Source organism: Lissotriton helveticus, chromosome 3_2, assembly GCF_964261635.1.
Source record: "Lissotriton helveticus chromosome 3_2, aLisHel1.1, whole genome shotgun sequence".
In the NCBI taxonomy this organism is placed as follows: Eukaryota; Metazoa; Chordata; class Amphibia; order Caudata; family Salamandridae; genus Lissotriton; species Lissotriton helveticus.
In genome coordinates, this window is record NC_136062.1 from 241,559,050 (window position 1) to 241,584,179 (window position 25,130).

General features: G+C 43.7%; 1 protein-coding gene and 1 long non-coding RNA gene across 4 annotated transcripts in view; both read right to left on the reverse strand.

Moving 5' to 3' along the window:
- The window catches only part of PPCDC (phosphopantothenoylcysteine decarboxylase), a 1,035,307-nt gene that overhangs the window by 240,814 nt on the left and 769,363 nt on the right, over positions 1-25,130 (reverse strand). The gene's annotated exons all lie outside the window — the stretch shown is intronic.
- On the reverse strand, positions 14,974-16,741 carry LOC144826276 (uncharacterized). Of its 3 annotated transcripts, none has more exons than XR_013609755.1 (3): positions 16,515-16,741; positions 16,065-16,192; positions 14,974-15,943 (listed from the first exon to the last, which is right to left on the reverse strand). It is a non-coding gene; the product is annotated as an uncharacterized LOC144826276 (long non-coding RNA). The 3 variants fall into 3 exon arrangements; XR_013609756.1 differs by having other exon boundaries at positions 14,974-15,397; positions 15,825-16,192; XR_013609754.1 differs by having other exon boundaries at positions 14,974-16,192.

The following is a 25,130-nucleotide window of genomic DNA, read 5'->3' on the forward strand; positions in this document are numbered from 1 at the left end:
CTTTTTGTTTCTATGCTTTCTCTGCTGATTTTCTACTGTTTGGGATATTGCTTCGTCTTTCAAGTGTTAATGACAAGTCTACTTCGCGCGAGCAAGCCTACCTCACGCTAACCTTGGACACCATGGAAACCTAAAGCGCTTTCTCCTTCATTTTGGATGACGCAAAATTTTCCTATTTGCTGAGACATATCCTACGAAGCGTCATTGTGCATCATCACGTTTGGGTGACGTAACGCGCCTTCATCATCACGCTGCCGCCATCTTAGAAGTAGTTGTTGGCTGAAAAGTCGGGCCCTTTCTTCGTCGTTGCGCTCAAGAGCGCATCGCTTCAACGCATTTCTTTTTCATCGTTGATACGCTCAACAATGTATTTCCTCATTGCAATCTTGATACGTTAGACAGCGCATTTCTTTTTCACAACTGTACACAAACTTCTACTTACAATTTATGCATTTCTATTGATTGCAATTCCTCATAAGGTACTTTTTCTAATAATTTTTTTCCCTTTATTTCTGCACATCGCACAGCTTAATATTTGAACTTGATTGTCTTTTTTTTTTTTTTTTTTTGGTAATCCTCATATATCACATATGGAACTCTTGATGGGACACTGGCTCCTCCATGCACTACTGGCCGTTCTACACCGACCCTCGTTAGTTTTGGCCTAATGCAAGTTGGATTGCCCGTACCCACAAGCAGCCACTACCTTCCCCTCCAAACTCCTTTTTTTCGCCGATCTTTGTGCGCCCTTTGCTACTTAGGAGTACGGGGAACCAGCAGGGCTCCAGACAAATCATTGGAAAACCAATCATCGGGATTGCCATGCCACCAAGGCTGCCCAAACATTCGTCTCACTTCTGGAATCACATGCCACATCTGATTTGCAGGTTAACATAATCTGCCTCAGGCAATTAGCAAAGGTAGGGGGAGTTGGATCTTTCCATGCCCTACAGATCTCACGCCTTGCTAAGAGGATGATAAAGAATACAAATTTAGTGGTGAGGTCATTCACCTGATAGTTCGTTACAAGCCCAAACATAACTGTAAACCTTGGAAGTGCTATAGACATTAACAGTACTTCTTCCAAAAATTCCTTTATCTTCCCCCAGTAGTCCGCCAATTCAGGACAGTCGATAAACATATGAACGTCGTCTGCCCTCAAAAGACCACACCTTGGGCAGTTATAGTCAATATTTGAGAATTTTGCCAGTTTCTTCGGAGTTATATAAACCCTGTACATGGTGTATATGTGATTCCTTTTCAGCGCAGCGGGCTTGATTACGGCATTTAACACCCTGAAGGAATCGTGCCAGAAATCCAAAAAAGGCCCGTCAGCCGGGGTGAGAGCGTTGCACCACAGTTTACAGATTTCAGTTTCTGTAACATCCTCCCCCTCCAACATTGCCGAATACCAAAACGATATTTGGGATTTCCACTTACCCCTTCTAGCTACCTCTTCAAATTTGGGGTTTGGGGGGTTATTAACATTGGGTATAACAGATCTCGTTGTCCACCAGCCTGACAATTGATAGTATTTAAACCGCGTCAGGGCTCCCCTAGTTAGATTAAACAAAGAGTCCCAACTTAAGAGTTGGCCATCTCCCTGCAGGTCTCCCCACCTCTCCAACCCTGCCTGCTTCAAAGGTAGTGATAGTTGATCATTAAGGCAGGCAGGGAGGCCTGGTGAGTCCCATATAGGTGCCTGCGGCGCATAATACAAGATGTTTAGTTTAGTCCTTACAAATACCCAATTTTTCAGAGCTGACCTTAAAATCTTCAACCTTACTTTCTTGAAGAATTTTGGGTCCCCAAACTTGTAAAGAAAGAAACTAGATCCCTGAGGGACGTCCTTTAATAAGACAGAAAATAGCAACCCCATTGATGATTGGTCCATATGGCCCGCCATAATTCTGAAATGCTTAAAATGAAAAGCATGGCAATACAACATTAAGTCTGGAAATGCTAGCCCTCCTGACTTGAGACCCCTTCTTAATTTCTTCCATGCTATACGAGGGCCTTTGGCATTCCAAATGAATGAGCCCAATTTTCCTTGTAATTTTTTAATTAAGGGTGCTGGAAAAGATAATGGGATTGCATTAAATAAAAAAGTGACCTTAGGAAGCACTATCATTTTCAGGAGATTCACTCTCCCATAGATATTTAAAGGCAGAGAGGACCAACGTTGCAATAAAACAATTGTGTCTTTAGTGACCCTTTCTAAATTAATTTTGGGAATTTCATCTATCTCATTGACCAGATGGATTCCCAGATACCTCATTTTGTTCTTCTTCCCCATCGAACTAGACTGCTGATTCCATTCCATTATTTCCGTCTTTTCAGCATTGATTGAGTACCCCGAAATATTACCAAACCCCTTTGCAACATCTAATAGTCTGGGGATCGCTACATCCGGATTTATAGTGTACATTAACAGGTCATCCGCATACAATGCCAACTTAAGCTCCATATCCGCTATCTTGAAAGGTTTAATTATTGGATCAGCTCTTAATAAACAAACGAAAGGCTCTATATATAAGTCAAACAAAAGGGGGGACAGGGGACATCCCTGTCGAGTACCTCTGGAGATATGGAACTGCTCAGTCAATGAACCATTTACTAGGACCTTTGCTGTCGGGGCTGAATATAAGTGCTTGATGGCTGTTATGTAGTTCATCGGAAAGCCAAATTTTTCCATCGCCAACCACATGTAGTTCCAATCGACCTGGTCAAATGCCTTTGCGGCATCCACTGCTACAATGGTCAGAGGCAGCTTCTTTTCCTGAGCCAAATCAATCGCTGCTATCACTTGAAAAGTCAACTCATTGAGCTGCCTATCCGGAATGAAGCCCCTTTGGTCACTATGTACTACCGATTTTACTACCTTTGCTAGTCTCGTGGCCAGTACCCCCGCAAATATTTTATAGTCCACATTTAGTAGTGAAATGGACCTGTATGACTCTATCCTACTTGGGTCCTTGTTTGGCTTCAACAATAATGTGACCGTTGCCTCCGCCCATGACCTAGGGACTTGTCCTCCCCTGAGTAGAACTTCGTTGAATAATAGGGTCAGAACCCCTATGATCTGCTCTAAAACGATCTTAAACATCTCCACTGGAAGCCCATCTGGGCCTGCGGCTTTGCCCTTAGCCATTTTCGCCAGCTGAGCCCTGATTTCCCCTTCTTTGATTTCTGAACTAAGGTAAGAACTGTCTGACTCAGATAACTTGGGGAGCAGAACATTTGCAAACCAGGATTCTACTTGATGCTTATCCATAGAAGAGCTAGGTCCGTATAGGGCCTGCATGTATCTCTTTGCTTCTTCTCTTATACAGTCATCTTCGTTAGATTTTTCCCCTGTACTTGATAAAACCAAACTATCTATCTGATTTCTTGTTCTGTCTGCTCGAGCCTTCCAGGCCAGGAGACGCCCGCACTTCTCACCGTAAGCAAACTGCTGTAAATTACTAATGTCCCACTTTTCCTTCAATTCCTTGTCCAACCCTGCTTGAAATTCTGCTCGCAAACAGTCGAGCTCTCTCTGAAGAATTAGCCTGTTATCCGACTCCTCTGCCGATGCCCTCTGTAACTCCTGCTCCTTAAGCTTGATTCTTGAAATCCATGCTTCCCTTTTCTCTTTCCTCAGTCTATTCCTCCTGATCATCAGGGTTGTTAACAAACCTCGGGAAAAAACTTTATAGGATTCCCAGACAATTTGTTTATTTGCTGACCCTGTATTGACTGTAAAGAATTCTTCAGACTGGGTCACTAAATCCTGTCTGACCCCTTCATCCAGCAGCAGTGTCCGATCTAATGTCCATCTCCTGAAATGTTTATTCTGTTTCATTTTAACTACCATTTCCACCACTGAGTGATCTGAAAGAATTGCAGGGACATATGATATAGAGTTGACTGCCGAAGTGAGGTTCTTATCTACCAGGAAGAAATCTATCCTAGAGTGATGCCCATATCTTCTGCTGTAAAAAGAAAAATCTCTTCCCCCTGGATTTTTGAATCTCCAAATGTCCATCAAGTTGAAATCCCTCATAATATTCTTAAGTTCTAAACTGTTTTTTTTTGGTGGAGAAAATCTCACTCTTGATGTTCTATCTAGATCTCTATCAAAAATAAGATTAAAGTCTCCCCCGATAATTATTGTGCCTGTTGTCTCTATTAGGTTGGTTTTAAGTTTCATCAGGGCCCCCGGGGCATCTAGATTCGGGCCATAGTAGACTGCGCAGACAAGTGGGGCATTTCCTACCATCAAAGAAGCTATCAACCATCTGCCTGAAATGTCTGTTTCGTGTTTTATCAGCCTAATCCCCGAGCCTGCCCTAATAATCACGGCCACCCCCCTTGTACTACCGCTTTGTCCAGAGGATATAATATCCTGAATCCAACTGCATCTCCCAAATATTTGACTGCATTCTTCCCTCTCCACATGTGTCTCCTCTAATAGACAAATATGCGCCCCTGATCTAAACAGAAAATCTGTGATCCTTCTTGCTTTGGTCCTATCTCTTAACCCATTAACATTCCAGCTTATAAATTTTATACTATATGTCGTATCGGCCATAATTCTCTACCATCACCTTAAGCATTTTGAGCCAGCTCCCTACTTGAGCAAAAATCATTTTCAAGCTAATATGAGGATTTGTTTTTCTTTTCCCCCCTACTCCCCTCCCTCCTCCCCCCCTCCCCTGAGGAACCCCCCCCTTTACTCCTATGGCGATCATGTCGCCCGTCGGGAGCTCTCCAGACCCCCGGGAGGCAACCCTCGTGGTTTATTATGCTATATATGTACGACAAAAGCTAGATGGATTCGTCTATTCTTCCCCTTTCCCTACTTTTCCGAATTAGACACCCTTTATCTAGAGAAAAGAATTTTTTATTTTTTTTTATATATATTATATATATATATATATTTTTTTTTTTATTATTTTTTATTTTTTTACTGTTCCCTTTTTTTCCCTTTTTTTTTTTCACCTCCTAATTTCCTTTACCATTTCTTTCTCTACTCTAGAAAACTACTGGCGCCCCGAAACCCCACACACACCATTAATTGCCTTAATGCACGTGTTACTTAGATTCTAAGCTAATTATCTAACTAATTATCTAACTAATATTGCTCTCAACCCCCCCCCCGGGACTTTCCCGAGTCCTATTTATCTTACTCAGACGTTTTCTCACGCATCAAAATAAGAAAGGAGTCGACATCCTGTACTGAATGAAAGTTATGAGTTTTGTTCTTCCAGACCACTCTCAAGAAGGCAGGGAACTTCATCTGGACCTGAGCCCCTAAGCTCCTCAGCTCAGGCATACGAGTCCCCAACTCCCACTGTCTTTGTGCTGTTATTTTCCCTACATCAGAACGGATCATATAGTTTGCTGCACCTAATTGTAGGGATTTTTCCTTCAGGGCTTTGCTCAAGATTAATTCCTTTACTGAAAAGGATAGAAAATTCACCAGGATCTTTCGTGGCTCAGACCTTCCGGAGCGCTGCCTGAAAGGATCTCTGTGGGCTCTTTGTATCTCCCTCTCAAGATCTATTTCTGGACTGTCCTTTAGGACGCCCTCTCTGAGGATTTTGCAGATAAAGGCCTTAACATCCCCATTTTCCAACCCTTCAGGTACTTTCAAGAACTTCAGATTGTTCCTTCTTGAGTGGATTTCTAATCTTTCCACGTCCATCTGAAGGTCCCTGTTTTGCGCTCTTAACGTCTCAATATCTCTTTCATGTCTTTGTGAGGCTCCCTTTAGGAGACTAACATCTTCCTCGAGCTCCTCCGTGCGCTTACTGACATCCACCAATTTTTGCTCCAAACTGGCGCACTGATCATGAATGATTTTTTGGTTAGCCTCGGATGTGTCAAACTTCTGATCAAGTTTCGTCAGCAAGTCCTCTCTAAGACTTAAGAGAAGGGCTCCCACCTGTGACAAACCTGCGTCCGGGACTGTCACCAATGATCTTGCAGGGGGTGGGGGGCTAGCCAGGACGGTCTGTGCCGGCCTCTGACCTAAAGGTCCTCCCTCTATTCTGGTTCCGGTTTCATCATCTTGCACAAGCTCTTCCTCTGCTCTCTCCTGACTCTCTTGATTTGTTGCATCCTCCAACTGTCCCAATACCGTATAGCTATTTTTTAGAGTCACGGCGAAGGAAATGCCTGGTATATCAGGAGAAGTTTGATCTGATAAGTTTCTGATACTTTGTGGGTCCTTTGACGTAGGATGGCTAGATGGACCCGGGGATCCTGAAGAGATAGGGCAGGGTATACTTCCTCCGCCTGTCGGGGAGTCAACTACCTTCTCCATTATTTTAAAGTAAGCCTTTAGGGAAGGGGTGGGCTTCGGGACCGTCCCGCAGGTCTTCAGCAACTTCTGCTTTAGTTTTTGCTTTTGCTTTTGCTTAATCGCTTCCCCCACTTCCCCCACGATATTACTCCTACCCCTCCTTCTTCCTATCGGGGAGATCGGAATGACACCTGTGGTTACGGTGGCGGGAACCTCAACTCCTGACTTCTGTAAGGCGAATCTTGACCTCAACTGGTACCTATTCCTGACTAAAGGTTTGGAGGTAAGGGGGGGTGGGGGAGAGGATACGTTAGAAGGTATATTGGAGGCTATATTAAAAGATATGTTTGAAGGCACCTTAATCTTCCCCTTATCTTTAGTAGCAGTCTTGATCTTATACCCCTCACCTACCAGGTTCTCTGGGAAGACGACTATCTCCTCCTCTTGTCTGGGGTGTATAGGCAGATTCTCAGGTATTAGACTTGCTCCTAAGTCCATGCCCTTGTCCTGCAACAAACGCTGTAGCTCACATAATACCTCACCACTACTCAGTTCCAGACCAACCGAGCCCCTCTGGTGCCTGAATGTTTGAACCCCCTTCTCCGCTCCCTCCTTTAATGAGGCACGATAAACGAAATTATTGGTCAGTGGGGAGCTGAGGCTTACTCTTGCCAACAGCCGCCTCGCTTTCCCCCACGCATAAGCCCAATCCCTTGACCCCCGCACTATTCTGCCGAGATACCTCCTCTCCTCATGTGCTGTGGAAGGGATGCAGATTCCTTTGACTTCACCCTCCGTGGGACCAGAATTAAATTCTGGAAGAAGCCTGCTCGAGCTCATAACACACCGCCAAGTGCGTTTTGGTGCCTCGCTCCCCCGCCGGCCGCTTTCACTTCCTGACTCCGTCTCTGACAGCGTTCTTCGAACTCTCCGCCTCTCCGCCTCTCCAGGGTCCTAGTGCCGGGAGCGCTCCTCGCCTGGTATGGACGCCGCCTCGGCTTGCTCGATATTTTTCCGTTTTTGCGAGGAAAAACAGAGAAAAGGCATCAGGGTACTGCTCGCATTTCACTGGAAATCACCCGCTCCGCTCTCACCGTTTCCGTGCCTTTGTCGCTGCCTACTTCGGAGAAACCACCTCCCGGACTGGAGCTCCCTCGGCAGACGTCAGCCTGCCGCCATGTTCCTCGAACTTGATTGTCTTGAGCAAAAGAAGTATTGTATTTTAATTACTATTACTTGCTTAGTTCCTTAACCTTTACTGTTCATTTTGAATTGTTATCTTGCTACACCACCATTATTGTTTATTTTTTTTATTGTTATCCTACTACACTATCACTATGCAGTTTGAACCTCCAACTAAATTTCTACAATCCAAAGGTGATCCTCCTATTCCTTGGACCAGGTGGAAAGAGGAATTTTTAACTTACTTAAAAGCTATTGATGGGGAAAGAATGGGAAATGAGAGGCAGAAAAACATTTTTCTTCACTGTCTTGGTTCAGAGGGGCAAGTTGTGTTTAGGACTCTTCCTTCAGTTTAAGGTGATCTAGGAAGTTCTGATGAAGCACTTTTACGCATAGAAACTAGATTTAAACCTACAACCAGTATAGCACTCAATAGAAACAAATTTTACACGAGATCTCAAAGAGATTCACAGTCTTTTGATGACTTTTTAACTGCTCTCAGAACACTTATCATTTCCTGTAACTTTGGGACTATAGCAGATGAGAAGATTAGAGATCAAATCATTGTGAATGTTAGAAGTAAGAAAACACAAGAGCAATTGTGGTATTAGGGAACCACAATGTACATGATACTGTTGCTACTGCAAAGGCATTTTAACAATAAGATATTTGGATGAAGACCATTGAGGATGTTAGTGCCAAGGGTGACAAGTGTAACAAGATTTGTGATGAAGTTTGTGTCATGAACAGTTCCATCAAAAATTATCAAATAGGGAAATTTATTATGTAATATGTTATAGATGCGGTAGTAACAACCATGTTACTTCTGTTAAAATTTGCCCAGCTGTTGGAAAGGAATGTAACAAGTGTGGTAGAATAGAACATTTTGCCAAAGCTTGTAGAGATGATAGGAAGAAAACTTTTGATAACATTAGGAATTTTAAGAACAAGAGCAGTGATGTTTCCAATGTAGGAAGTGATCAATCTTCTCAAGTTACATGTATTAGATGTGATCATTCATCTAAGAATGATTGCCAAGTCTAGAAAGGCATTGTAGTGTCTTTGATGAATGTATGTCTTCTTAGGGGAGAAACCTTAAATTCTCCAAAGTGTATTGTTACATTTTTGGATGAGGAGCTTGAACTTATGGCAGACTCGGGTACGCCTTGGTTCATTGTGACAGAATGTTATTTCAATGAAAAATATGGTAGTAAGAAATCCGTTGGAGACTTGTATCCTCCTAATATAGTTGCTCAAGGTTTTGATGGTTTTACTATCAATTTTATTGGATATGTTGCTTCTCAGATTGAGTTAAAAGTTAGGTCAGCCTTCATCAAGTTACATGTTGCCAAAAAGTGTGTTAATGTCTTAGGTTGGAGAGACCAATGGAAACTAGGAATCATCCTTAATCCTCGCACCAAGGAACCTGTAATGGTTGTAGAGGAACAAGTAGGGAGTAACGATATTCAAAAATATTTTCCCAAAGTTTTTTCTGATAAATTGGGAAAACTTAAAGGTTTCACACGTCATCAAGCTCAAACAGGGAGCGTCACCTGTTAATCAAAAGTAAAGAAATGTTCCCATCAATGTTAGGGAAGAAAATGTTTTGAAAGAAATGTTAAGTGAGGGGGTGATTGAAGAAATAGAATCCTCAGAATGGGTTTCATCAATTGTTCTGGCACGCAAACCGGACAAGTCTTTGAGGCTATGCATTGACCTGAGGGCTCTTAACGCCAATATCCTTATTGATTGTCACCTTTTACCCAATATTAATGAGGTAGTGAGTATGTTAGGAGGAGCCACTGTTTTTTCAACACTAGATCTTAGGACTGCATACCATCAGATAGAGTTAGCAAAAGAATCACAGAATATGACAGCTTTCATCACACCCCAAGGCCTATTTCAATTTAAAAGAATGCCATTTGGACTGGCGTCAGCAGCATCCGTATTTCAGAGATCTATGTGCCATCTATTTAAAGACATGCAAGGTTATGTAAAATGTTTTCAGGATGACATTTTAATTTTTTCTCCAGACAAAAGGTCTCACACGGATCACCTCAAGAATGTTTGTAATTCTCTCGGGGAGTATGGTCTTACACTTAAAGTTAAGAAGTGTAAATTATACCAAGACTCTGCTGAGTATCTTGGCCATACTGTGTCTGTGTAAGAAGTCTCTTATTGATGCCATCTTGAAAGCACCTTCCCCTGACTGTAAGGACACACTTCTGTGAGTACTACAGTAAATTTAATGTGAAATTTTCCACCAAAATGGAACCTTTGAGAGAACTTTTAAGAAAAAATAAAGAGTTTACTTGGGGAAAAAGACAACAAGAAGCTTTTGATAATATAAAAGCTTGGATGATAGCTGCTTAAAACACTTTGGATGAATAAGTTATGTATTCTCACTGTTGATGCCAGCTTGTATGGTCTGGGTTCTGTTTTATCTCATCGTGCAGGGAAAGAAGAATGGAATGTTGCGTTTGCTTCACGCACCCTTAACATCACTGAAAGGCATTACGCTGTCATTTAGAGAGAATTGTAAGCGTGTGTCTGGGGAGTAGAGCACTTTCGTAATTATATTTGGGATGCACGGTTTGTTTTAAGAACGGATCCTAAACACTTGGTGTCCATTTTGTCTCCTGGAGGAGGTCTTAATGTTACTGCCCGCATAGCCAGGCTCATGTCCCGCTTGCAGGAATATACTTTCACAGTTGCATATGTTCCAGGCAAAATCAATGCAACTGCAGATTGTTTGTCAAGACTTCCATGTAGTACTGATGACAAATGTGAAGATGATGAAGTAGTTGCTGACATCACTGAAATTGTATCAGAGAAATGTGGTTTTATCTCTGAAGAAGTATAGAAAAGAGCTATGAGTGAAGATCATCTTTTTAAAAAAGTGATTGATTTCAGTAGGGTAGGATGGCCTTCCAAAAATGACATTCCTGCTGACATTTTTTCTTTCTGGAAAATTTCTGATGAATTAGTAATTGAAGGAGATTTGATCCTCAGACAAGGGAAATGTATTCCTCCTTTGTCTCTTCGTAGCCACATTTTGTCCATGAGTCATGAGAGCGATTTGGGCATGTCCTCGATGAAAAGATTGATCAGGTCAGTCTTCTGGTGGCCTGGTTTAGACAGATTTGTGGACAAAGTTGTGAGAGAGTGTCCTGAATGTATTGGCAATGAAAAGTTGTGTAAATGTGACCCTGCTCCTCTCATTCCTATTCAATGTCCTGATTATCCTTGGCAGAAATTAGGATCAGATATAGCTGGTCCCTTCATGACTGTAGATTTGCCTTGGTATTAATCGATTATCATTCGAAATGGCCCGAGGTGAAACTTGTACCCCATCCTTCTACGGAAAGTGTTATACTTTTTCTAAAAGAAGTTTTCTCTTGTGAAGGTTATCCTGAAGTTCTAATGTCTGACAATGGGGTGCAATTTCAGTCTCACGAGATGCTTGATTTTCTTAGGTTTTCTAATATTAGACATATGACTACAGCGTTATATGAACCTCAGGGAAAAGGGCAGGTGGAGAGATACAACAGGGTTCTCAAAGAAGACATTTTGTAGGCACGTAATTTTGTAGCTCAGTGGAAGGATAAATTCAGAGAAAAACTATGGCTGTATCTCATAACTCCTCACACTACCACTGAGGTTTCACCTTTCCGTTTATTGAGAAGTAGAGACCCCATTTCCAAATGATGTCCCTGGTGGTTCAAAAAAGCCACGAAGAATTATAATTCAGATGTAATTGTTGATGATGTTGCCCAAAGAGTGGAGGTTAAACAGTTCAACAGTAAATGGCATTATGATGTCCACATGAAAGTCAAAGAACCTTCTTTTTCTGTTGGAGAATGGGTCAGAATACGTAAATAAATATGGGTGAAATAAAATGTGGTAAACCTACTAAAATTGTTAAGGTCAATCGCAATAGTGTTGTCACCCAAGACGGAAAGGTATGGAATGTTAGATGTGTTAACAAATAGGTTATTGGTAATTCTTAACATTTTCCTTAGGGGAGAAATGTGTTGCATTGTAATTGTTTATTTCATTTCCTTCGCCTTTAAAATCTTGTATACTTTTGATCATGGCACCTGCCACACTGTAGTGACTGTTCCAATTTGAATTGGAACTCTTGAATGCCTTGGTCACTCTGCCTTAGGACTTTGATTGAGCAGTACTGTGCCTCCTTCATTAAAGTCTTCTTTTCTCATTTTGGACTTTTTGATTTATTTTAACCTGAATTTTACACCCTCCTTGCAGAAGTGAGAGCCAATAAGAGGGCCACCTTCCAGGTGAGAAACTTGAGGTCTGCTTTGTGAATTGGTTCAAACGACTGCCCCATTAACTGTGGACTACGTTAAGCTTACATTCAGGAGGAGGCACACACACTGGTGGAAATGCACGGAAGAGGCCACTCATGAATAGTTTTCTAAGACTAGATGCACAGAGAGAAGGAACTTGAGGAGACTTCCTGTAACCGGAAATCGCAGCCTGATGAAATTTCACTGAAGAGAAAGTAAGACCTGACTTCACAGAAGAGAGGAGATATGGCAAAATCTGTTCAGGAGGTGCTTGAGGCGGGTGAAGGTTGTTTCATTGGCACCAGAAACAGAATCGCTTCCACTTTAGGCAGTATGTCTTATTAATGCTATCTGCTCTGAATTTGGCAATACATTCCTTGCACTCCTGCGAGATATCCAAGTCCCAGAATTCTAGGAACTCAGGAGCAATGAGTGCAAATAAAGCGATTGCAGGGCTGGATGATTCACTTGGCCCTTTTCTCTCATCAGCAGAGATGTGGATGGCTGCAGGTGTATGGGCCTCGCCTCCGACAACAAGAGCAGCTCCTTGAACCAGTACTGCCTGGGCCATCATGGCACTATCAGGATCAGATAACAGCCTACTGTCTTCATGTTGGTCAATACCCTGGGAATTAATGGGATGGGGGAAATCTTATACATTTATCCCGGACCATCGCATTAAAAGGGCAGTCCCTCTCGACCCTGGTAGAGGGCATCTGCTGGCATAATACTGGGATTTCCGTTGTTGCAAAGGGGTCTAATGCTTGTTTCCCCACCTTTGAAACACCATGTGGAGTTGGGACTCCTCCAGCTTGCACTCGAGACGACTGGCCTGCATTCTGCTAACCTTGTCTGCCAGAGTATTGTGCAGGCCTCTGACATGCTCCACCTTTAGTGAGATCCCTGTTTCGTCATTCAATCCCATAGCTCCTGTGCTTCCTGAGATAGCATAATGAATTTGGTTCCCCCTTGTTTGTTGACGTAGTACATGCTTGTGGTATTGTCCATACGAACCAGCACGGAGGAGCCCGCTATCCTCGACAAGAAAGTCTGAAGAGATAGGAAGATGACTTTAGGCTCTAGCCTATTAATGTGCTGATGTTTCTGCGCAGAGGACCACTTGCTCTGAATCTGTAACTCTTGCAGGTGACCTCCCCAGCCGTTCATGGATGCGCCCATTGTCAGTATGAAGTCTGGGATAGTCAGGAGGAAAGTAAGGCCTTTTACAAGATTTGGTGCATGAAACCACCATCGCAGTGCCTCTACCATTCGTGTTGTGATCTGTATTACATCCTCAAAGGATCCCGAAGCCTGTTGGCATTGTTTTTGTAGCTCGTCTTGAAGAGGCCGCATTCTCAATCTGGCAAGTGGCACCAGATCTATGCTGGAGAACACATCCCCAGGAGCGACTTGTACATTCGCACAGAACTGACCTTTTTGCTTGATATGCTTTTTGCAAGTCTTTGCAAACGTATCTGTCTTTTGTGAGATAGGAAGGCTTTGCATTGGATGGTAGCTATGGATGCTCTCAGGAAGGCTATGACTTGACTTGCATGGAACAAAGATTTCTCTTTGTTTACAGTGAGTCCCAAAGTCCTGAACATGTGAAGGCAGGTGCTTGTAGCTTGACTGGCCTTTAGTGCTTTTGGTGCTTTGAGCAGCCAGCCAGTCGTCGAGATACTGGAATACTTGGAGTCCTTGAGTTTGCTGGACTGCTGCTACGGGCGCCAGGGACTTGTTGAAGATCGTTGGTGCCGGTTTGAGACCAAACGGAAGTACTTTGTATTAGTAGTGGGTACCAGCCTCCATGAATCTTAAGAATTTCCGATGTTTTGAATGGATTGGGATACAAAAATATGCGTCTTCCATGTCGAGCGCGGTCGTTTTAAGCAGCCTAGGATATCAAAAAGCATTACCATTCTAAATGTCTCCTCCTTCAGGAATTTGTTGAGATTCCCCAGGTCCAGTATCGATCTCCATTCTCCTGATTTCTTTTTTATTAGGAAAAAACATCATTAGGTGGAGTAGTGGGTGGGCACTAAATGAATACTAGAGTGTGACCATTGGTGACAAGGTCCAGCACCCAGAGATCCGTTGCTATTTCGTGCCACTGGTGGACAAAGCTGAAAATCTTCACAACCACATGTTGGGAGGGAAGAGAAGATGGTACCTTGGCGTGATCATTGCTTACTGCTTGAGTCACGACCTTGTTGAGGCATTTGTTTGCGGCCTCCCTGGCGAGAGAAACCAGCTGTAGATGACAGACGGTAAGATGGAGGATTGTAGGATTGTGAGTAATGTCACTGGTATGGCTGATACTATTGAGCCCTCTGGTGACCTCCTTTGTAAGGGTTAAAATCCTCGTCCCCTAGCACCTCTGAAGGGCCCCTTTCTGTATTGCAATGTGCCCAATGACTTTGCGGTGTACGTGTTATTCTTAATCGCCAACAGTGCCTTCTGGAAGACTGGTACTGGGAGCGCTGAGGGCCTTACGGAGGAGCTTCACAGTGCATGGAAACATACCCCCACACCATAATGGTGTGGGGGTGTGATTCCAGCATGTTTGATACCAAACATGACAGGGTTCGTTACAGCCAGTTTAGAAATGGTCATTGCGTAATGACACATGGCCACTTTATATGTCATAATGGCTAATGCACTTACAACCCGGGAGAATGAACTCCGAAGGTTGTTGGGGTGCCCTGCTTATTAGGATTGAAAGGCCAGCCTTAGGGGTGACTTATAGGTTTTAAGTGTAGTGACCTGAGATATAGGGAAAACTATATATGTTGTAAGTGGTGCTAGCACAAGCATTCACGGGCTGCAATAGCAGGCCTGGAGTCACAATCTGAATGGTCTCTCATGGGTGGCATAATACATGCTTTAGGCCATGGGAGACCCCTGGTGGACCTAAGCCCTAGGTACCTTTGTACCATTTACTAGGGACTTACAAGTGTACCCCAGTAGCCAATCTGGAGTGTACCTAAGTACTCAACCAATAAGAAGGAAAGGGGCCCCCTGGGAACACGAATATAGGGCAGACAAGCAGGAGAAACAACAGCTACTTCACAGAACAAAACAGTCTGCCCCTTCAAATTTATATTGAGGCTATAATTGAGTCCTGTGTTTACGATTAGCAGGAATGAGCTCACTGTAACCAGAAACAGAACAACCATAGTCCGAGTCAAAACATTATAGAAAAATATTAATATTTTATTTATTTTCTTCAGTATAAATATATAATTTTTTTCAAAACAACCAACATAACAATGATAATATGCACAAAAATATTTCAAAAACATCCCACACAACCCTACATATCTTCAATCAAACTTCTCCACAAACACACACATTCTTGAAGCATTCCGAGACTCAATAAATTCTATCATACTTATCCATTCTTCAATCATCCATTACACATCATACTTCAGTAACCAGATGTTGTACATGTATTGTGTCCTGGAAAGTCTCCAAGCACAGGATAGGAGACTAGATGACAAAATAACAGGACAGACTCAAAACGCCAACACGCGTTTCGGTGCGATGCCAGGTCTAGGGCCACACCTTCATCAGGGCACACAGAGTAGGGGAGGGGGATGAAAGAACAGCATACAATCTGAAATAAGTAAAAACATATTTGTTTTAAGATACACACAATTCTTCTAGACAGTTGTTCACAGACAAATCACAAGACAATTATTAAGTGATAGGTATTTATCAGAGTGACATCACAATAATGCCAACATTCTGGTTAGTACAGTGAGCTAAAACACTACATAATAGATCAATGCTATAAGATCAGAGAAAACAAGAAGGGAACCCACAGGACCACATAAAGATAAATATACACCAACATTTATACTAACCTCTTTGCCACCAGTTGAAAAAGGCGCTAAAAGGTTGCAACTTAATATATCACAAACTTCACAACAACAAGTGTTACAGGTGGAAAAAACTCAAGGGAGTCCGTTAGTTCCATCAATGATGGTCTCTCCCCACAAGATTCTAAGGATTCCAAAGTGTAGAATATAGTCAATACCTACTAGAACAAGCGATTTGAACTTTCAAGGTCTCCTGACGGGATTTCAATAGCGACGTTCCACGCGCCTTTAGTCGTTACGGTAGTGTAGCGGCAAACCCCGAGAGTTTTCGGGTAGGTATTCTGCAGAGGGGACATGGAACACGCGCCTAGTACTCAGAGATCAAAGTTCATGCTTAAGAGGCCAAGGTATGAAATTCGTTTTAGATAATCTGAAGGAATTCGCTGCCTGGGATATACTTACCAGAACAATCACGCAAGAAAAAACGGCTCAAGGGCGGTTATTCAACAAGGGATGCACACCCACTCTATAATCGTAGCTGCAACCATCCACTCGAACCCTCAAAGGACTCAGATCCGATACTGCAGAGTCTGAAAGTAATTTATAAACAGAGTCAGGACATCCAAATTAGCCCACATCGCGAGAGTTAGCGTTCCTAGAAACATAAAGAGAAGCAGGGTAAATAAGGGTTTCAGGGGGTGAGCACAGAGTGGGCTTATTTTTATAAAAAAGATTATATATACATTATCCCAGTTTCAAGAGCCTTAAAGGCCCACATTCCCAAAAGGGAACGCCCACCCATTCTCTACAGGGATCTAAAAAGTTTTCAATGAAGAGAGCAAAGTGTTTATATGCTTCGGGAAGATTTGAATACAACGATCTGTCGTCCGCTAAGCCCAGCTAATAATTTACCTGGTTGTGTTAGAAGAGGGAACGCTTATTCGGAAACGCCAAAAGAGGCTGTTTATCAGTCAATCAGCTCCTGTAAAAAGTAAAAACAGAGCCGACGGTAAGAAACTAGGCAGATGGCAGTCTAGATGGAAGACCATATTTAGCAGATGCCTGGTTTCACCGAAATATCAAAAAGGTTTCTAGAAAAAACACGGGGGAGAAAACAAGGCTCTCCCCTCGGTGCTAAATCGTTTTTAAGCGACTAGGCAGGGGTTACAAACAATTCGAACCCCACCCGCTCATTGTCAGAATACTGGAACGAGCATGGGAGCAGAGATGGAGAAATAGAAGAATAAATCCATGCTTGTGAGGCTAAGTGACATGGACCCGCAATTCCCCCGCACTTTTGCCCAGGACCCAGGCGTTTTTCAAAGATGGAATAACACGGACATTGGCCCCCACTAAAGAAAATAAAAAAAATAAAAAAATACCTCAGTACTCACCATGTCCAATTTAGGGAAGAAGCACAGAGACTGATGTCCTGATTAGCAGAATTCCAGTCAGACTAGTCAGAAAAACATATTGAGATTAGCAACCAGGGTCACTACGTCGGCTGCCGAGTGGCTCCCTTTGACGCTCAGCATAGACCCTCTCCTCCACTAGCTCCACCATGAAAATGAGTGTGGAAACAGGGAAAACCTCGTCTGTAAGTTTATATTTCAAAGGGGGAACACAGTGGTATCATGGCACACACTGCCTAGAGAGCTGAGAGCTCCCAACCAGCACTCTCAGCTGGCAGCCATGTTCTCCCCAATCAAAGTAATTCATTTTGCAGTTCCTTTCCCTGATTCAGGAGTCTTATCCGTCAGTCTTTTTCCATGACCCTAATGGATATTTTTAGGGGGTTCCTGAGAGGGCTCTCTTTCTCCTGAATGCTTTCTTTTATGAGCTTTCTTGTGAGTTGAATATGTTCACTTACTTTCGTCTCCTGATAATGGATTTCCCTTTGACTTTTTCTTCTTAGGCCAAAGTAGAATCCTGGCCTTCCTGTCCTTAAGAGTCTTTGCAGGAGGGGTGCAACAGATAGTACAATCCTTGGGCACATGAGGAGAGTAAAGACAATAAAGACACTCCATGTGGAGGTCTTCAGATTGTAATCTGAGTTTACCAAAAGTTCCACAAAGTCTAAAAATATATTTTTTTGAAGACTCTGACATTTTCCTCTCACAATTTACTCCCAGCAGGTCGTAATCTGAGGATATATTCAAATAAAGGTCACAGTTGGCCAAAATCAATTGTAAAGCAGAAAAACTGAGCAGACCTCAGAAGACTTCCTACAAACGACATGTGGCTACAAACCTGAGGAATGGTGGACTTTAATGGGACAAGTGCTTCAGAAGTAGCTATCTGTTTGGCTGAAGTTTGGTCATTAATAAAATGATGAAAAATAGTTTAGAGTGGCACTTGTTTAATCTATGCTGCATACAATAATTACTGTGGGACTACCACTTTGCCGATGAGGAAAATTCAATATTTAAGCATGTAAATCTATTAAAAATTCAATACTGGATAACATATAAATACTTAAAGGCTAGAGAATAAAGAGGCCTTCACTAGAACAGAAGAACAATTTATTGGAAAGAGTAATGCAGAGAAACTATAAGAGAGGACAGGAGGGAACTGGAGTTCAGTATAGCATGGCACAAGAAGACATCTTACCAAAATCTGCATCCGGACAACAGGCAATAACAGACTGAAGTGGTACAAGTGAGTAGGTAGTAAGCACGGAGTCTGACAAAAAAGTGGAACATTTGCCGTGGAGCACATTATTAGAATGTATAATACAAATCTGTACCTATAGCTAACTGAGTGGAAAAAGTATGACACTAGATGGCCGAACACTATAGGCACAGCACACTTTCCAGTTCTGATATATATATATATATATATATATATATACATATATATATATATATATATGAAAACCTACATATATGTAACTATGCAGCCCCATCAAAGAATTCAAACTAAAAAAGGGACAAACAGCCAGAAAACAATTAAGCAATACTTGTATAGTAAAAAATCACTTAGAGACCATACACCCAAATAGCTTCATACAAGAATCTTTTATTTTCCAGAACAAGGAAAAAACAAGTAATTGCAGGCAGTTTGGCCCATAGGCTGCATATGAATAACTGTCCTAAGACAGAAAAGACAACTGGCACCTTGCCTTTAAGATTTACAAGAACCTAGGCACTTTGCCTTTAGGAACCTCAGAGAGCACTCTCCTTCCAGCATGCACCACAGGCGACAGTTAGGTCAGTTCTTTTTTCCGGCTCCTTCTGTAAGGATCCTGGAGCTTGAGCTCAACAGTTTTTTGACATGTTAGTCAGAAATTGTTATTTTTCTTGCTGTTTGGCAATTTCCCTGCGCTGGTAGAAGTTTTATCTTCCTTTTCTGACAGAAATTTTTCATCTTTTTCTGTCAAAATGCCAGCTCTCTCAGAAAATGTCCATCCTGTGGAAAAAAGATGGCTATGTCGGATCCACACTCTGTGTGTATCGCATGGTGTCTACCCATAAGGTAGACACTTGTTACCACTGTAAGAAGTTTTCCTCAAGAACTCTCCATGATAGAGAGAGGATTCGCCTGCAGGCAGTGTTGGAGGGAAGAACGTCCCGTCTGGAAAGTGGCCTTGGGAGTCAAGAGCCCTCCTCTCATCAAGAACATCGACATCGACAGCAGACTGCCTCTTCAACATCTATAAAAAGGCAGATTCCTGATTGTTCACCATCGACGTCGTTGCCACCGTTGAAGAAGAGGCCTACACAGTCTCCGACGTCGAGTCGGCGTGAGTCTCAGTCGTCGAGAAGGGCCTCGACGTCGAAGCGTACTACCTTGGGCTCAAGGTATGATCAAGATGCGGGTATATTGACGAAGCACACATCAACGTCTAGATATTCATCGATGTCGAGACACTCTCTGTCACCTCACCGTAGGTCAACGTCGAGACGTTTGGCAACGTCAAAGAGACCTGAAGACCAGTCTACGTCAAGAGCAGTGCAACACTCGACGTCGAGACACTCTCTGTCACCCCACCGTAGGTCGGCGTCGAGAACTTTGCCGACGTCGAAGAGACTTGAAGACCAGTCGATGTTGAGAGCAGTTTAACACTTGACGTCGAGATCACCACGACATCGAAGGGGGTCAACGTCAAAATCATCACAACATCATGCCCGGTCGCCGTCGAGGTCCCCTTTGAAGGAGGTGGGCTCTCTGTCGAGAACAGTGAGGTCTTTGACTCCTATAGGACATCGCCATGGGTCGACGTCGAGGGAGAGGCATTTGTCCACATCGAGGTCTTCGACGTCGAGGGACAAACAACCTGCTGGAGCCTCGGAGGAGGTTACCGGTACATCTCACTCTCCTTCAAGATCTTCATCGCCGGGACTGCATATTGTCCAAGTTTCACCGGAGGGCTCTCCGGTAGTCGGTGAAGAACCTCAGTGGACGAAGACTAGGGCCGTCAGCAGCCCTGGGTCGGACTACTCCCGTACCTACTCTCCTTCCCGCCTGTCAAGATCTCCAGTACAGACCCCTCAGAGATCTCCACGAAGATCAAGGTCTTTTACAGTGGTGTCTTCCAATAGAAGAACCCCGCACAGATCGAGCTCTCCGCGATTCCGTCATGTGCGTTCAAGGGATAGATCTCGTTCTTTTCATTCTTCACCGAAAAGGAGGCCTCAAAGGTCTCCTACCTGGTCTACTTCTTCTATTAAGACCTCCAGGAGAGATTACTCTCCTACATACACCTCTACGCCTCCATCAAGAGTTTCGCCAATCGACGATCTCCCCACCTTCAATGAGGTATTATGTCGAGGAGCAAGTAAGTTAAACTTATCTATGTCGGTTCCTACAGTGTCTTCCTTTGTGATCTTTTAAACCCTGCATCATCGTTCTTCAGACAGACCGCTGCTTCCTCTTGTTCCTGGCAATATTGATCTTGCCACTCAGACATTTTTAACACCTGCAACGGTGGGTTTTGTACCCTTACGAATAGCTAAGAAATATAAGGCCCCTGCTCAGGATCCATTATTTCTTCACGCTGACCCGCCTCCAAATTCAATCATTGTGGCAGCGGCTAGGAAGACTCAGTCATCTAGGTCTTCCTCCTCAGCACCTCCAGATAGAGACAGCAACGTAATGGATTCCATGGGCAGGAAGATTTGCAACACATCAGCTTCTTTCCTGAAAGTCCCCAGTGCGTCCGCTCTGCTGGGGAGATACGACAGATCACTATAGGACGCTCTGGGTCGTTTTGCAGATAAGCTTCATAAAGACGATCAGCAAGACTTTTAGGAAATCTTGCAAGAGGGAGGTCTTGCTGCTAACCAAGTGATTAGCACCTCAGCGGATTCTGCTGATTTAGCGGCTCACGGATATGCTCATGGGACCTGCTCAAGGCGTTCTGCATGGCTGCGGTTAACTGGCCTTAAGCCTGAGGTACAACGGAAGATCACTAACTTATCGGTTAATGGGTATTCCCTCTTTGGTCCTCATGCGGAAGAAGAGATGGCCAAAATGAAGGCAGAACTGGGCACAGTAAAAGCTGTAGGACTGGAGAAAAAGAAAGACTTTTGTAGGCGTTTTCGCTCCAATGATAGACACCAGTTCCAACAAAAGGGTCAATCATCACAATGTTCGTCACAGGGTCACCAGCAACGTCAAAGGTCTCATTTTCAGCAAAGACGACCAGGAAGAGGAAGAGGCAACAATAGACAGCAGACCTCTACCTCTACCTCAAAGCAGCCAGCCAAGCAATGAGGGGATACTTCCTCTACTGCAGACTGTTCAGAATTGTGCAGCACGCACGCTTCTGAACATACCGCGAAGGACATCAGCCAAACCTGCACTCCGTCAACTGCACTGGCTTCCAGTGCAGCAGAGAATTGAATTTAAAACCCTGGTTACGGTCCATAAAGTAATCCACAAAAAAGCCCCTTTACTCATACAGTCACTATTCTGTCCCTACCTCCCGAAGCGGGAACTAAGATCCTCTAATAAGAATCTCCTCGCAATTCCAAAAACTAGGAAAGTGCGTATGGGGGGCAGACGCTTCTCCCTTCAGGCTTCCAGACTCTGGAACAATCTTCCACTCTATCTTAGAATGGAAAGTAACCATCTTAGTTTCAGGAAGTCACTGAAAACCCTCCTGTTTGTTTGATCCTGTTGAGTGAGCGTTGTCTCAGCGCTGGGATGCCTTCGGGTAGCCATGCGCGGTACAAATACGTAATCATCATTCATTCACTCTAAACGTGTTGTCCACTCCGGTAGGAGGAAGTGTAGCTGGTTTTCTGGAGGAGTGGAACAATATAACAAACGACAAATGGGTGTTAAATATTGTCAAGAATGGTTATCTACTGCGATTCAAGAACCCACCACCTTTGATTCCTCCGAGGGGTGTTCCCTGCTCGTGTCATCCCATCCTACAAGAAGAGGTAAGCAGTCTTCTGCTGAAAAAAGCCATAGAACATGTCCCAGTTCATCAGAGGCCCCAGGGGGTATACTCTCGCTATTTTCTGGTCCAAAAAAGAGGTCCTTCTGTGGAGTACAGGCCTATTCTGGATCTTCGCATCTTAAACAAATATATTTTTTAAAAAAGGTTTTGGATGCTTGCTCTACACAAGATCTTCCCTCATTTATATCAAGGAGACTGGATGTGCTCCATAGATTTGCAGGACGTCTAATTCCACATTCCAGTGTCCAGGAAGCATCAAAAGTTTCTCCGTGTCCAGGTGGCTCAGCGCCATTATCAGTTTTGAGTTCTGCCATTCGGACTCATGTCAGCCCCAAGAACTTTTTCAAAGTGCATGGCAGTGGTGGCTGCTTTTCTTCGCAAACGAGGAATTTTCATTTACCCGTACCTCGACAACTGGCTTCTGAAGAGTTCCACTTCATCTCTACTTCAGTCGCATCTGTCCTACAGCCTCCACATTCGGAGCACACTCGGTCTACGAGTCAATTTCAAAAAATCAATTCTCAACCCTACTCAGAACATTCACTACCTAGGATCGTCTCTGGACACCGTGGAAGGAAGCTTGTGTCCTTCGGAGGAAGGATTTGCATCTATCAGGAAGACATCTCAAGAACTCCTGCAGTCTCTCCACCCTTCGGTCAGACAAGTGTCCTCTCTCCTGGTGTCCATGGCCTCGTGCATCTTCATCGTCCCCAATGCCCGGTTGCACATGCGTCCCCTTCAGCAGGCTCTGGAGGACCAGTCGGCACAGGCTTCAGGGAGTTGGGAGGATCGGATTACTCTTCCCCAGTCTGCCACGGACTCCATCAGGTGGTGGACAAAGAGATCACATCTGCTGAAAGATGTTCCCTTTCACCAAGAGACTCCAACACAAACTATTGTTACGGACACCTCCCTTCAGGGTTGGGGTGCTCATATGGATCAACTTCAGGTGCAAGGTCTGTGGTCGGACACAGAGAACGGTTACCATATCAACTTCCTGGAACTGAGGGTTGTTCAGCTGGCTCTCAAATCCTTCTTTCCGTCTCTGAGATCCAACTCCCTTTTAATTCAGACAGACAACACAACAGCAATGTTTTATCTGAACAAGCAGGGAGGCACCAGGTACAGAATTCGGTCCCAGGAGGCACAAACAATTTGGAGGTGGTTGCTGGTGAGACATCTAACCATCAAGGCAGTCCACGTTCCGGGTGTCCAAAACATCCAGGCGGACTTTTTAAGCAGGGATTTGTAGAAGCACACAACTGGGTGCTCAACAACGAAGTTGCTCAGGACATTTTTCAAAGATGGGGTTTTCCAGACATAGACGCAACAAACGCCAAATGCCAGTCTACACATCCAAGTTTCACCAACCAGGTTCAAGTGGGAATGCGCTGTTGATAAGCTGGTCTCAGTGCTTGCTTTACGCCTTTCCCCCACTACCTCTCATTCCAGCTGTGATCACCAAATTCTACAAGACCAACTCCGGGATGATACTGATCGCTCCGGAGTGGCCACGCCAGTGGTGGTACCCGGACCTTCTTCAACTCTCTGAAATTCCACACCGGAGGTTGCCTTGCCGTCCGGGCCTGCTGTCCAAGAGCCAGTGTTTCATCCCAGCCTTCCTTTGCTCAGGCTGACAGCATGGCTCCTGAAGTCTTGCAATATGGGCATTTAGACTTGCCAGCTGACTGTATGGACATCCTCAAGGAAGGTAAGAGACCTTCTACTAGAGCTTCCTACGCTTTTAAAAGGAAGCGTTTCTACATACGGTGTTTGAATAATGGATATGACCCGATTAGAGAGCAGGAACAGGTCAATCTGCCGTATCTGTTATATCTGGCTAAGTCGGTCTGCAGTTCTCCTCTATTAAGGTACACTTAGCAGCGATCACAGCGTACAGAAAGTCACCTACGCAGGGTTCCTTTTTTAAGATGCCAGTAGTGAAAGACTTTCTGGAAGGATTAAAAAAGGTGTTTCCACCAGTACGAGCTCCTTCTCCTCTGTGGGAGCTCAATGTGGTCCTTACCAAGCTGTTGGAAGCACCCTTTGAACCAATACACAAATCTTCCTTACAACATTTGTCTTGGAAAGTGGCCTTCTTGGAGGCAATTACGTCCGCTCGTAGAGTAAGTGAATTGCAAGTTTTGTGCTGTAAGGAACCTTACATGGTGTTTCATTCAAATAGGGTAGTCCTTAGAACTCATCCTAGTTTTCTGCCGAAGGTGGTCTCAGATTTCCACATCAATCAGAGAATCACTTTACCCACTTTCTTCCCTAATCCTTCTACTCCCCCTGAAAGGGTCTTACACTCCTTAGACCTTAAGAGAGTGTTAAAGTTTTATTTGGACAAAACTAAAGATGTTAGAAAGACAGACCGGTTATTTGTGAATTATGGTCTCATTAATACTGGCTTAGCATCTTCTAAGCGGTCCATCTCAAGATAGATAGTCTCCTGTATTTCCTTGGCCTATCAGTTAGCTAATAAATCTCTTCAGGGTAGGCCCAAAGCGCATTCAACAAGGGGAAAGGCCTCTACAACAGCCCTCCTCAGAAACATTCCCATAGCAGAGATTTGCAAAGCAGGTACACGACGGTCTGTTCATACTTTTTCTCGCCATTACTGCTTGGATTCAGACGCTCAGGCAGATGCTCAAGTGGGTCAAGCATCTCTGAGAAATCTATTTGGTTAATTGTTTGTAGCAACTGTATTATGATTATTCTTTTATTCCTGGTGCTACATTGCTCCTCCACGAAGTGTGGGGTATGGGCTTGCTATTCTATTCACTGCTTATGACTATTGATGAGTATCCCCTGGAAGAGAAGGATAAGTTACTTACCTGTAATCCTAGTTCTCTTCCAGGGGTATACTCATACCCCTGGAGGGAGCAATGTAGCACCAGGAATAAACAAGCATTGGAAATGCAATAGGTCTCGCATTAGAAAAGTTGGAGTTATTGGTCTTGTAAATGACATATTTTATTTATTTATTGGTTTTTAAAATTGCTAAATTGATGGCTTTGTCATTTACAATGCCAATAGTTATAACTTTCGCGAATGTGACACCTATAGCATTTGGAATGCAACATGTTTTGTATTTACGTGACTTAGATGGCAGCTCT